We start from the raw sequence: 15,605 nt of genomic DNA on the forward strand, positions 1-15,605 counted from the left end.
TTTTGAATATTTCTACAAAGGGGATTATATAAGTAAAAGTTGTGCAAAGGATGCAGCTACATACATGCAGCTTTCACGTGTATGTGTGTTGTGTGTATGTGTGGGGGGGTTATGAAAGCTGAAGGCAAATTGCTGAAGCAATTAAAGACCTTAAAAGGTCTTTCTATATGGAGCCCCCATAGTGATAATGGTTCCCATTTATTATACGTTGACACTGTTCTAGAGCTTTATCCGTGTTTTCTCCAATAACATTGTGAGATAAATGCTACTGTTCTTCCACAAGTTACTTAGAAGGGAACTGAGAGAGACCAAGGAACTTGGGCAAGTTGTAAAGCTAAGATGTGGGTCCGGGGATCCCTGATCTAAATTCTGTTCTTTCCGCTCTCCCCACCCAGGCATGTAGAATTCTGTTGATCCGACATATAGAAGTAGAACACTCTGGAAAATGCTAATTATCATGTCCCTACCTCTCCAATAACTATCGTCTGAGTCCAGCTTTTGACACAATCAGAAGAACAAGAAATTTAGGGTCGACGTTGTCGACAAAAATCTGCAACACTGATATTTTGCAAAAGAAAATTCAAGTGTTCTCTACACCAGGTCTGTAAAAAGCCTAGCTGAATTTCTTTAAAAAATGAAAAATTAGAGACAGATATACACTTTCCAAGATAAGGAGTAAATCATCCCTTCCCACAGATGTGTGCCGTGGGGCTGGTCAGGATCAGGGCCAGAGCTTTTCTTCCGAAGCAGGTTGATGCTCCAGATTGCGCACAATAAAGCTTGAAAGCGACACGCGTCAGAACAGACTCAATTTGAATCAACAAGGAGAAAAGGAAAAGAACTAGTTGTCCTACAAAATCTAAAGAAGGGGTGAACGTCCAAACCACCTACAAGGCAAAGACTCAGTTGTGTCCCATGAACGAGTGGAACCAGGAACTTGAATGTCCCCAGGTCTCTTCCTCTCACTCTGACTTTCTCTCTCTCACCTGCTGTCTCTTTGCTCTGTGCCCACGTTTTCTCACACTGAGCTGGGCTTTCTCCACGTAGCAGGAAATAGGATCACTCACAGTTCCTAAGTTTTCCATCTCAATTTCATCACAGGACAGGGCTGCCTCACACAGACTACACCCTCCTCCCCAAGAAACAAATAAACAACCCAAGAAATGCCGGAGTAGAGCAGCGTGATTTGGTTGCCCAACACTTTCTAGGAAGCAGAGTTGATCGGAGAACTGTATGATGTAGTGGGAAGAGAAGCAGGTTCCAGAAGAAAGAATTGCTTTTCCCAGAAGTCAGGAGGTGGTTGGTATAGAACAAACAGTAAATCTACTTCATAAGATTGTCTTGTCTCGGTGGCTTTCAGAAGCAGAGATTACCAACTGTCAAATTCTTCTATACAATAAACTTAATATTTTATTTAATTGATGGATTAAAATTTTTGTTTGTTAATACTCCACCTTATCACAAAGACACTTAAGATCATCTAAAGGGGCACATAAAATATACCAAAAATCTATCAATAACATATGCCAATAAGTCATAAACTACAAATTATATGAGAATCGAAAAGGGAAAAACAAACATGGAGGCAAAAATAGAAGTAGCAAATTAGTTTAAAAGTGCAATCATACTATTATTTTGAGCTACAAATTTTGCTCAATAATAGGGAATAGGAAAAGGAAACTCTGAATGATAAAAAAAATACATATGGTACCCAGAAAATAAAAACAAATCAGTTTCTCAAAATGAGCAAGATTATTCCTTGCTCAAGAAAAGAAATGTTATTGAGGTGCTTCATAAAGTAGAGTGTGTATTCCAACAACATGAGTTCCATAGGAGGATTAATAGAGAAATTCTCAATACAAATCTATATTATTATATTTTATATTTGGTTTCATATATATTATATTTGGTTTCATACCAAATATAATTCAGGGATAACAGTTCTGCAGGGAATAAAGCAATCTACTCTGGAAATACATATCTTAGCTCTTAAGAGACTTAATCCAGTAAAAGATTTCTTGCATTTATTCAATGAACAATATTGTGGTGTACCTACTACTTGGCAAACATAGATATTGGAAATACAATGGAAACAAAACATGAAGGAAATATGTATCTTTTCTAAATCATTCATGGACATGGCTCCTCTTAGCTGAGCTTTTAATAAAAAGTGACAAAGAATTCAAGAATGTACCCTCCGGCAAGTGGCTAGCAACATTCTATGTTGCCAATTGAGGACATGATCAAATGGCTCCTGCAGGGAAGAAAGAGCTAGCACTACAATAGATAACTTGTGAAAAGTAAAGAACTTAACAAGGATAGTCTAAATGTCATGAAATGTGGTAGTGAGATGAAGAATTAGGCTAAATAACCATTTAAGAGTATTTTTTAAACTTGTAAAACAGAAACGTGAAACCATTTCTCATCGGAGGTAATAATTATGTATTTATTTACATTATTATTTCCTTAATGTCCTTCTCTCCCACTAGACTGTGAACTCTAAGAGGGCAGAGACATTGTCATTTTACTAGTCACTTTAGCGTTTTAAAAGAGCTTAACACATAATAGGTGCTCAGTGAAAATTTTCAGATAACTCAATCCATGACATTTAAATGGTAAGGAGGCAGTATTTTCTGATATAAAGGACATGGGATCCAGATGGAGAAGAGTCCCTCGCTTCCTGGCTGCATATGACTTCCAAATCATTTAAAGTCTCAGAAAGTCAAATCATCAATGTCTCAGAATGCCAGTTACCTCATGCGAAACATGAAAATAAGAAGGCCTGCCAAATAAGTTGTCAGGAGAGCCAATCAAAATGCTGCACTGAAAGTGCTTCTTGAACAATAGGGCATTGTGATAATATTTTTTATGGTCAAATTATAGTAACAGATGAATAGAATTCTAAAGATCAAACTTGATATTTGATTACAGCTTCTGTTGCTTGCTAAAAGATACTAATAGCCATAATTCTCAATGGCTGTTAATAGTCTCAAAAGTCAGATTATCAGACCTTGTGTGACTTCTGGCTGCCTGTGTAGCACACTTGTGAAGTATTCTTGCTAAAATACGGGCCTTGATTTGCATTTAGCATCTGGGTGTAATTACCGATGTACAGGAAATACAAAGCTAGACTACAATCAGTAAATCCCCGACTAAGGCAAACCCTCCTGGACAAAGGACCTGGTTTCTTTAATAAATAAACTTCAGGGAATTAAATAAAGAGAGAGATAAAGATGGAGGGGGAACGTGGAGGTTTAATGTGATTTAAGAGACACAGCGACCAATTGCAATGCGTGGCACATTACCTGGTTTATTAAAAAATAATTTTTAGGAATTAAAAAAGAGAAAGGAAGAGCCCAGAGATTAAAATGGACTTCATCAAAAAAAATTTTTTAATTGCTGTTCAAAGGACATTTTAAGGGATTGAAAAGACAAGCTATGGAGTAGGAGTAAAAAAATCAGCAAAACACATCTAATGAAGGACTTTTCTCCAGAATATAGAAAGAATTTGCAACACTCAATACTAAGAAAACAAACTAATTTTAAAGTGCCAGTTTAAAAAAATGGGCAAATGAGCAGATACTTCATCAAAGAAGAGAGATGGATGGCAAATAAGGAAAGACAAAATGCTCAACATCATTATTCACTAGGGAAATGTGAATTAAAACCATGATGAGATACTTCTGCATAGCTACTAGAATGGCTGAAATTTAAAAAAAAAAAAAAAAAAAGCGACCATACCAAATACTGGGGAGGATGCAGAGCAACTGGAACTCTCCTACACGGCTGCTGGGGATGCAAATGGTATCCTGGAAAATAGTTTGACAGTTTCTTACAAAGTTAAACATACACTTAACATGTGACTCAGCAATCACACTCTAAGGTATTTACCTAAATGAATTAAAAATGTGTGTTCACACGGAAGTCTGCATGTGAATGTTTTTAAAGGCTTTAACCATAATTGCCCAAAACTGGAAAGAAAAAAAAAAAAAAACCAGGTGGATGATTAAACAGACTGGTGTAGCCACACAATGGAATACTTACTACTTAGCAAAAAAAGGGAGAATTATGAATACCTACAGCAACATGGATGAATCTCATGAGGGTTTAGCACTGTCATCTCTCTACTTCAAATGCTTGAAATTTTCCCTAATGAAACTTTTTTTAATCTTTTTTATCATGAACTTTGTTTTAGTTATACCAATTAACCTAGTAGTTCAGTAATTCCTACAAATGTAGCATATAAGTACTCTTATTTAAACAAACTCAAATTGCATTACTTTTCATAATTAAAGATTTTTACTAAATATTCAGTAACAATTTAGTCCACCATTTTTGTAGTTCTCAGCTATGATCTTTCTGCCCAGGCTCTGACTACTGCTCCCCAGAGTGAGAAGATACAGAAACTGTGGACTAACTCCTTTGCAAAGATGAAAGTTAAAGTTTATTTTGTATTGTGATAAGAACATTTAACATGGGACCTATGTTTTAAGAAACTTTTAAATGCACAGTATAATACTGTTAACTATAGGCACAATGTTTATTCAGCAGAATTCCAGAATTTATTCATGTAGTGTAACTGAAATTTTATACTGGTTGAATAGCAGCCCCATTTTCCCTCCCCCAGCCCTTGGAAACCACTTCTAGGTATGCATATACCCAAAAGAGTCAAAATCAGGATATTAAAGAAATATCTACACTCTGGTGTTCATTAGAGCATTATTCATAATGACCAAGTGATGGAAACTTAAAATGTCCATTGACAGAGGATTGGATAGAGAAAATGTGGTAGATTCAAACAATGAAGTATTATTCAGCCTCAAAAAGAAGGAATTCCTGCCATTTGCAGCAACAAGGAATAACCTGGAGGACATCATGCTAAATGAAGCAAGCCAGTTGCAGGACAAATGCTGCGTGATTCCACTTATGAGGTATCTAAAATAGTAAAACTTAAAAAAAAGTACAATCATTTGTTTTGAAAATAGAACTTCATTCTATAAACATTTTTTAAATATGCAGAAAAATAATTATTTGTCAGAGGCTAAGGCAAATATGGAAACTCACAGTGTAAGTTGCTTTTTAAATTCCCAGACGGTTTCGAGCATACCCTCTGACATCGTAATTGGAAATCCATTATGTCTGGCATCAGTTTGCCATTCCAGACACTTGCTCCACCTCTAGGCTAGTTCCAGCTTGATCTGAAGATATGAAGTCCTGAGCTTCTGAGCCATTATTATCACAAATTCACCACATAGTCTTACATTAACCTAAAATATTTAACACGCTTGGTACACAGACCTCTGTAAATTTCTGTCATTGCTGCTGTCTGTTCTTCGAAATGGTCACTGCCTTCTGGTTTCAGAGCTCTTCGTCTTTAGTCTCACTCTGACTACTGCATGAATTTTGTTTCGTGTAATCTTGCTTCAAACTCTTGAAAATGCAGATGTATTCATAGGGGAAAATAGTAGTAGACACATATATAGGATCACAGTACTTAATAGTTTTATGCTACAAGTCCTGTTATCATGGAGTCATTTTTCTTTAAAAAGAAACATCCTCTCGGTGTGTAGAGTCTGCAGGCTTTTAGTGTGCCTCTGGTCTTCATTCCCAAGAAAGTCAGGGAGGACAGGATGCTAGGCAAGAGAGTCAGGGCCACAGGCAGCAGGTCACCACCAAACCAGGGGACCGGGGCCAGGCTGGCTTGGGCCAGAGCAGGAGGCAGCCAGAAAGAGCCAGGCCAGAAGGAGCTGGCTGGGAGCCCGGGTCACGCAGCCAGAGGCAGGCAGGTTGGGGGAGGTCAAAGCAGCACACAACCTCTCAGAGCTCACGGGACAGAAGGCCTGGCACTGGCCCTGGCCCTGCCTTTCCCTGTGACCGGGCAGCCGGAAAGTGTTTGTGTTTCAGGCACTGACTCCAACCGTCTTGCTTTTCTCTCCTTGCCTCCAGCACTTCTGAATGACAGTCAATTCCTTAATTTTTGCCCCGTTAGCAGCTCAGCTCATTCTGAGTCTAAAGTTGATGTTAATATTAATCAAATATTTAACTAATGTTAATCAGGACAAATTGCAGAAACTATCAATAAACAATTTGGACGGACTGACTTCTGTGAGAGAAGTGGGAATTTTTTTTTCTTAAGCTTAAATGTCTCATTTCCAAATGTGATCTCAAAGATTTTTTTCCTGTATTAAAAAAATAGTCGTTTCTAAGTTCTGTATGAAATGCCAAGTCGGTTAAATTTTAGTGTCTTTTTAAATGTTTACTTTTACATTTGTGTGTATTAACTAACAATAATTTTTTCTAATTTTACTAAGAGTATAGAACTATAATATCACTTAGAAAACCTTGTTAAATATTGTTGCTGAATTTTATTTGTGTACACCCAAGGGAAATTATTTTTGTTTAGTGTATTGAATGTGTTAAGTTAACTTTTTCACTTCAAGTGATACTTCCCTAAATTTAAAAAAAAATTATTTCTTTCCTGTGTGGTTTACAGTAGAACCCTTTTATGGTATGCTTTATCATTTAAATGGATTTATAAATGAAATGGGACACTTAAAGCCTTGTTCTCTAAATCACAAATGCAGAATATTACAATAGAAATGACTTTTTTGAGGTGCCTTTCAATCTAACATTAGAAACTCAAGTATCTTTCTAAACCACTTCAATTTGAGTACCCCTATAAAAATATGAAGAAAGTGGTCTTTTGGTCCTCTTCCAGGATCTACTTACCCCACAATCACCATGGGTATCTTTCCCATTCCACTGAACCCCCTTGCCCTATAGGGTGGATTCAGGACCTAGCTCCTGATCTTTTCGACACCAAAATCTCCAAAATGGGTAATTCCTTTTTCCTCTTCTTTCTTTGTACACAGAGACCGAAAGTTTTAAACGATGATTTCATTGCCACCCTGAGAAGTTATAATTTCACTTACATGTAAAGAGATTCCATCTTTTATCAGCCTGTATAGTATATAATGTGCAGCGACTATGCAGAAGTGGGGCATCCTGGGCCCTCGTGTGGAACTGCTGGTTGTGAGCTGCACAACTGCAGAAAGAAAACCTTCCAAACACTCTGAAAAATTCCACACAGTATGTTGCTCTTTTTAATGCAAAGTGCTGCATCCAGGTGGTAAGGGTGTCAGACAGTAGGTTGGCCGAGTTCCAGCTGCTCTGATTTTGCAATGATTAACACCATGACCTTCGATGAGCATTCAGTGTCTGCATTTGGTGTCTTCATTTATAAAATGACACGTTAATCATCTCTAAGGTCCCACTTACTTGCTCGTCTTGTTCCTGACAGAGGGCAAATACAGAATCAGGGGGTCCCAGCTCTACTTTCTGTGTTGTGAGACCTGGAGATAGAGCTTGGTTGAATGCTGTGTCCCAATTTCCCCAAGTGCTAAGTAGGGATAACTTGAGTAACTCACAAGACTGATAGTGAAGTTACAATAATTGTTTATAAAAACAGCGTGACATAATTTAAATGTATTGTACAAACAAACGTAAGGGGCTCTTCACCTAAAATTAGCTTAGTTCAATTGAATTTATCAAGATGGATTCACCTGACTGTTTTGAGGAGAAGGACTTGTCTCTGCTTGTGAAAATAGCAAAGAAAAACACTGGTGTCCACGTCCGGGCTTCAATGGAGGAAGCAAGAACAGGGGGTTGAAAGTAAGGATATTTTTCCTGACCTGGTGTGACCAGATCCGTCCCTTCCGGCTCAGCGCACCTGCCGTTACTGAAGTGAAGTCTGGCTAAGGCTGGAAGTTACTGTGGATATTCCCAGGTTTGCTTGTGCCTCAGGGGCCCATAGGGAATAAAGAAGACTTTCTTGACCAGGTCCCCACTCAGCCAGTTCTTTTATCATCCACCCCCCATCTCTGATCCTGAGATCCACATCTTCTCAAACATCTAGGTCAGACTCAAAGATGCCTTAATGTTACTGTTTATATTATGACAAAACAGGGCCCTCTTAACCATGAGTTTGTACAACATTTAGATAAGATGCATTTACTTTGATGTACTTTGCATTAAGGCCAGCCCTGAAAAGTGCTACAGTTGCCCCTTGGTATCCATGGGGGATTGGCTCCACGACCCTCTGTGGATACCAAAATCTGAAGATGCTCAAATCCCAGAGTTGCCCTGCTGAATCCACGGTTCTGCATCCACATTGAATTAAACCAACCTCAGATCATGTAGTATTGTATTTATTGAAAAAAAAAATCACGTACAGGTAGACCCACACAATTCAAATCCATATTGTTCAGGGGTCAACTGGATTTGCCTTTTGTCTTTTTCTGAAGTCTGCTTTCCTCTATTTCACAAATATTTATGTTCTTTAACAAGCGTTCAAAGCATTTCACGAAATGTGGGAAGCAACTGAGAGGTATTCTAGTGCTCAGATATCAGGTCTGTTCTTTTCCTCCAAAGAACATTATTGTGTGACCTCACTAGGAAGGGGAGAATCAGAAGCATATGGTGTTTGTAATGTTTCTCTGCATAAGACGTGCTGAGCCTCGGGTGAGCAGCATCAGGGTGTGGCCTGACTCACTCAACTCTGGAGTGTCTCAGACTTGGACGCAGAGTAGACATCTGGTGACGATGATGAGCTATCTGAGTTGTAGTGACATAGGCTTTATTGAATGACCTGTGTGGGCTTGCTCTAGATCTTTCCATTTCAGGTTGGAAATGAAATTAAGCATCTGATAAGTAAGCTGCATGTCAATTTAGGGTTAATTAATTTCTTAACAAGTGTGTTTGTTTTCAGTATCTTGTTAATCCAATCACAGTGTCTGGGAGTCAGGTCCTAGACCCGGGTCCTGGCTCACAAATTGATTTTACTATCCTTCCTACTTACACAACATGGGTGAAATGAAAAAGCATAATGCCTTGGGGAAACATAAAATGCCAGTGAAGCTAGCTCCAGGATTTCCTTGAAAAGGATATCAAGGGTAATTAACTTTGGTTCTTCCTTTGTGTCCATAAACTCAATAAAATTTCTACATGGAATGAACTTTGCCTAGCAACATCAAGGAAAATTGAGGATGATGATGTCAGAATTATGCCCTATGCAGGTCTGATTACACCACATCTAATGTGCAATTCGTATGAAAAAAAGAAACAGATGCCGACCTCGACTTAGGATCACTGGGTGAAAGATTTAGACGCTCACCAGAGCCTACAGGTAAAACAAATAGGATGTAACTTTCAGAGCTACATTTGAAGGCCTCCACCTCCCCTTTTCATCCTTTCACCATCCTGAGGTCCTGAGACTCTCCCACTCCCATGCTTCCCGTCTTCTTCTGCTACCAACTGTCCATCATCCTTCTAAATAAAGTACCGCCCAGTCCAGGGCTATTTGTCTTTTGATAGGTGATTCTAGGAGCCCTCACAGTCATCAGAGAAGCACACTAATAATTTGGTGTCCCATCCAGAGGACTTGTCCTTCAGACAGCTGTGTGGACCTCCGACTTCCCAACCTTGAAGAAGACAAGAAGACACGTTCTCTGCTAGAGTTAGTTTTCCTCAAGGGAGAGTCGGTCCAGAGAGGAACCAGGAGGCCATTTGCCAGACACTAGCTTCAGCTTTGTGTCTGATAGGAATGGAGAACATGTTCACCCTTTAATCCTTTGAATCCTGGAGGAGAGAATTAGAAAGGCCCACTCTTGCTTTCTAGGTCTTACTGTTCTCTCATCTACACTCTGAAAGATATTTAATTCTTCTTTTCATGGGAAAACATCCCCATGTCTGCATTTTCACCTTCCATATTTATATGATACAGCCTGTCCTACAGCAGGCCTTTCCCACATTCCTGCCGACCTTCGTAGGTGATCATCCATATCAGCTCACACTTACTAGGTCTATTTATTTATTTATGTATTTTTTAAGTGGAGGTACTGGGGATTGAACCCAGGACCTTGTGCATGCTAAATGCAAACTCTACCACTGAGCTATACCCTCCCCACCACAACTCAAACTTATTTTGATTTGCTGACGCACATCTTTCCTCCAGCCCCATCTTCTATAATTCTGAACACACTCTGAATCATTTGTACAATTAAAGAGAAATGGAAGTAATGCTGGTTAATTTACTTACTCAGGAAATAAATTCTGTCTTGGCAAGACAAAATAACTCGACTTGCCACCTCAGACATTTCACTGGAAACTAATCCACTGGTCCTGAGGACCAGCTCACCCCTGTTCCCAGAAATGAGCCAAGATAGCTGTGGGCAGGTGAGGTTCTAGCCCAATATCTTTATGCATCCTCTTTCCTTGATTCTCAAAATGTAAGGTCAGGCAAGAGAAAAATCGGTAAAAACTGTGCTGCCATCTCGAAGTATGAAATAATAACAATGTACTGTTATTGGGGTAACACTGTCTTTTAGCAAACATTTATTTAACATCAACTATATCATAGTCCCCCAGGTTCTGGGGGATAAGGAAATGAACAAGGTAGACAACAGACCCACCTCTGGGCCATTTGGTGGTTACCAGACTGGCACTACAAGGCTTAATGGAAGGATTCAGAGACACATCTTCATGGTAGGACTCACTGCCCCGCACAGGCTCGTCTCTCAGGCTAGCTCAGTTGTTTCTGGGTTTTCACAGGGAGTTTGTCACACATGCTCAGAAATAAATCCACTGGTGATCTTCTGCCTTGGTTCTTCCACAACATCCAGCGCCCTCTGTGAGGACAAGGCTCCCCTGGCTCCCACAGGTGCCCCTGCCGCTCTGTCAGGCTCTTCAGCAGGGTTTCCCCGTGGTCGTACACAAGTGGGAACACGTTTTCCTCTGTCCAACGTGATGTCATAATTTGTCACTTGGACTTGAAGCAGTACTGAAACAGCTTTTTCAGCTCCTGCTACTACACCTTCCTGGCCAAGATGCCCGACTTCACTTCTAGGATCTGCCTGAGGAAAAACTGCCCGATATGACAGAGTGCTCATATGTGCCGAGCATTGTTCTAAGCACTTTACGTGGATGAACTCATGTAAGTTTAACAACAGCCTATGTTGGAGGTAGGGGTGGGCAGTGATATTATCTTTCCCATCTTAAAGATGAGAAAGGTAAGGTGTGGTATATTAGTTATCCATTGCTGCATAACAATTGACCACAAACTTCGTGTCTTATGAACACCTACAATGTCACATTTTCTATGGGTCAGTCCATGGCTTAATGGTGCCTCTGCTTCAGGGTCTCTCATATATCTGCAATCAAGGTGTTGCCTAGGGCTCAGGTCTCATCTGAAGGCCTGGCTGGGAAAGGATCTGCTTCCAATCTCATGCACATGGTTGTTGGCAAGATTCTGTTCCTTTGAGACACTGAATTGAGGTCCTCAGTTCTTAGCTGGCTGTTGTCCAGTGGATCCCCTCAGTTCCATGCCACATGGGCCTCCCCAACGTGATGAACTGTTTCATTAAAGCCAGCAAGGGGGACAGTCCGCCAATAAGACAGAAGTCACAGTCTTTTCCAACCTCATTGGGGAAGTGATAGACCAATTCCTTTGACATATTCTATTGGTTAGAAGAAAGTCACAGCTCCTGCTCACACTTATGGGACGGTCACACAAAAGTGTGCATACCAGGAGACATGGGTCACTGGGGGTCATCTTAGAGTCTATGCGCCACCTACAGAGAGGCTAAATATCTTACTTGCTTAGCCTTTCGGGGCTGCTATAATGAAATACCACAGACTGAGTGACTTATAAGTAGCAGGCATTTATTTCTCACAGTCCTAGAGGCTGGGAAGTACAAGATCATGGCTCTGGCAGATTCCATGTCTGGCAGATCCCACTTCCCTGTACCCTCACTTGGTGGAAGGAGTAAGGAGACCTCTGTAGGGACTCTTTTACAAGAACACTAATCCCACTTATGAGAGTTCTGTCCTCATGATTTAATCACCTCATAAATTCCCCCAACATCTAATACCATCACCTTGGGGGTTATGTTTCAATATATGAATGCTGGAGGGACACAGACATTTACTCTGTAGCACTCACCCAAGGATTAACAAGTAACAGACAGTTAAGCCAGCATTTGAGTACAGGACACATAGTTTCAAAGGAAAGTGAGACTCAAATGGTTTGGAAATTAGGCTACCATAGAACAAGTATGCACGTCTCTTTTATCATCTTTTGGATGAGTCACTAAAACAAGCGTTGCTGAAGACAGAGGCTTTTTGTGATTGTTGTTTTCTTCCCCACACAGGTCTTCAAAAATCATGAAAACGACACTATGTGACTTTAACCCAATTATTTAGATTTTCAGAAGCTTTAAAAAAAAAAGTGGTAACCCAATTTCTTTCATTTTCAAGTTATAACAGCTATTGGCTAGAGCTAAATAACAACTTAGGAACAATGTGCTTGTCTGTATTAGACTTTGCTATCATTGAAATTGAATAGAGAGCACAGTGAGTCTGAGGACTGAATAGTGAGTCCATATAGTGGCGTAAATTAAAACTGGTCTGATCTATATCAAATTTCTTTGAATAATATGAGATTTATACATAAAAATTAAATATCACCCCCAAGATGTGCTGTTAGATTAATAGTTACATATACATTTGTAAACAGTTGATTAAGGCATCATTGTTACCCTCACCTGAGAGAAAGCCACCTGGTTATCTGCTCATGCACAAACTAGTTCCACCTAGTGGTAGCTACCTAAAATATAAATATTAACATACTGGAGGTACTCAATAGTCTTTTGGGAAGTAGAATTATTCATTTGTTCCTTTATCTGGTCAATAGACATATATTCTGTATGCTAGGGACTATATTAATGGATCTGATTATAATTCAAATTGTGAAACATTGAAATGCACATGATAGATAATATTAACAATGTTCTATAACAAGTCCATGGTCATAGGAACAAAATCTGGGTCTTCTCCTTTCCCCAACATTCCAAGCTGCCTTGGTTCATATTCCCTTGATTATTTATATAAAACTGCAAGGTTGACTTGGGGTTACAAACATTATTCTTGGCAGGCTGTTTCTAAATTACCATTTAAAATGTAAAAATAAATTTAAAAAAGAAAATGACATACAAAAGACTCAGAAAAATATGCTGGTGGGAGAGCTATCAATATATTTATGGAAGAGTTCACAGGTTGTTTACAGATTAACAGATACAAACTACTATACATAAAATAAATGAGCAATAAGGATTTACTGTACAGCACAGAGAACTATGTTCAATAACATAATAATCTATAATGGAAATAATCTGAAAAAAAACTGAATCACTTTGCTAGACACCTGAAATTAGCACAATATTGTAAATTATACTTCAATAAAAATGTAAAATAAAAACATTTAAAAAATAAATTACCTTATAATTGTATATTATTTGTCATATTCTTTTACATAGGAAATATAATTACAGCTATTAGATTCTAACCTCTGGCAATTAGGTGATTCAAGCCGGCTCTTTCTCTCTTACAATTCCTTAGGAGCATATCCTAAAAGAGGAATGGTATTCCCCACCCCAGTCCAGCTGGTAATTCTGATTGTCCCATGATTTCACAGCTGCAAATCAGCCCCAACCCTCTCACACTTGTCTCAGGCCAATGACGCTTTCCTTAATTAGCACATGACTTAAACTTTAGTCCTGACTTGTCTGTTGCTTTGGTCCCTGGGCTACCTGAGTGCAGGCTGGTCTAACTGGGAAAGAAAACCTACTTTAACAGTGATGCTACTTGCCTGACATTGAACAAAGGGACGAGCAATTTGTCTGGTTGGTGAATTTGCATTTTCTGACACTTCTCTCTCTTACAGTCTAGTCTGGGTCCAGGCTTTGTACTTATACTTCCGGTGTTATTTTTAATCTTTTGGTTCCTACACCTTCCCCACCTTGAGAATGGCCTCTAGAAAAAGCCACTAGGAGCTATGCCTTGTCTAAGCCTCTGTAAGACGGCCTGCAGCGTGTGACCTGAGGGGCTGCAAGGCCCTCCTTTTTTAGGGCAGTCGGTAGATCGAACTTAGTACTGCCTTTTCTTTCTTTTTTATTTTAAATTCCCAGGGTTGTTGTCATGCCTCTGGGTGGTTAAGCCACACAGATAATAGCTTTGCTCTGCAAGTCCATGTTAAATACACGTATGGTAGAGAAAAGAGCATATCTGAGGAAACCTGTGATTCCTGGCATTCTCTCTGCTTGTCACTAAAGTTTAAGATACATCTTCTTAAAAGAAAAGGTTCCTTGAGGAATGGACCATGGGACAGAAAATGTAAATGGGAATAGGATGAAATGAGAAAAGCAGACATTTTGTTTCAGGAATGACAAATGATCATTAAGCATCTACAACGTACATGGCGGTACGCTAGATACTGAAGGGAGATACAACAGGAAAACACGCTTCCTTCGGTTTGGAGATGATCTGTAAGTGGACATACAGCTGTGAAACAGGCAACAGTGGTGTGAAGCACACATCAAAGTGCAGCAAGTAGGCAGTACTACAGAAGCCCTCACGGAGGACGCGGGATCCGAGCTGCACAGCTAAGAGGGAGGACGTTCAGGCGTGAGCACGAGCACAGGTGACTCAGAATTGAACTGTGTATAGGGTTTGATGGAGAAAAGAAGGAAACTAATCAGGTGAAAATGAAAGATTTTCTTCAAGCAACTGAAGACAGGAGTTGAGACTTTACCCCATGAGCATTAGATAACCATCATAGATATATGAATAGAGAAATGATAAGATGAAATGGATGTCTTAGGAAAAACATCCTGGTGGTATGTTTGAGGTAGGAAGCACTGGAGGAGGAAAGACTGGTAAGGCAACAGCAGAAGTTCAAATTTGCCTAGGATGGTAACAGGAAAATTGTGAAAAATGGGAAGAAGGGGTTTTTATTTCATTTCATTTTTTATTGCTTGGATATGGAAAATTATTGAGATGGAGGGGGCAAAGAAGACTGCGAGGTTTATAGCCTGAATAACTCAGCTTAAGGGGGTGAGGGATGACCCAGTGTCAGCTAGGTGACTTAGAAAGCCCCAGGTATCAATAAGTATAAACATGGAATCATGAGATTTTTTAAAGCTGGAAAGGGCTTTAGAGATCATCTATTCTAGCCCCTTCATTTTATAGGAGGGCAGCTGAGGCACGGGAAAGACTTGTGACTCAGCCTGGGACAGTGATCAGAGTAGGGCAAGTGTAGTAGTACCTGAACCTTCTCCAACAGGGTCACCTGCCTGCTTCATTATCTATTCTGTCTAGTTCTCTGGACAGTGACTCTCAAACTCTGGACGAAGGAACGTGGCCCATCTGCAGCCAAATTAGACAAAATAAGAAAAACAGACTGAATTTTTCAAAAAGCTGAATTTATTTATTCAAAGAACTAACCTTTAGTAGGTGATTATGTCCTTGCTAATAATTGGTGTTAAAATCTCCTTTCATTTAGGAAATGAGGCACTCATATGAGTAGTACAATTTTTTTACCATCTTTTTTTAGCAAAATAAAAAGATAGTAATTTAAGTTTCTTTCTCAGTTTTTTTTTTAATCTTTCTTTAAAATCTTAAAACCTAAGAGCCATTTCTCAGCATGACAAACTATGTGTGATCTATCTTTCCCAAGACTCATCAGTTGTGGGTAAACACCTAGTCACAAAAAG

Source organism: Camelus dromedarius, chromosome 6 (assembly GCF_036321535.1).
Source record: "Camelus dromedarius isolate mCamDro1 chromosome 6, mCamDro1.pat, whole genome shotgun sequence".
Lineage (NCBI taxonomy): Eukaryota > Metazoa > Chordata > Mammalia > Artiodactyla > Camelidae > Camelus > Camelus dromedarius.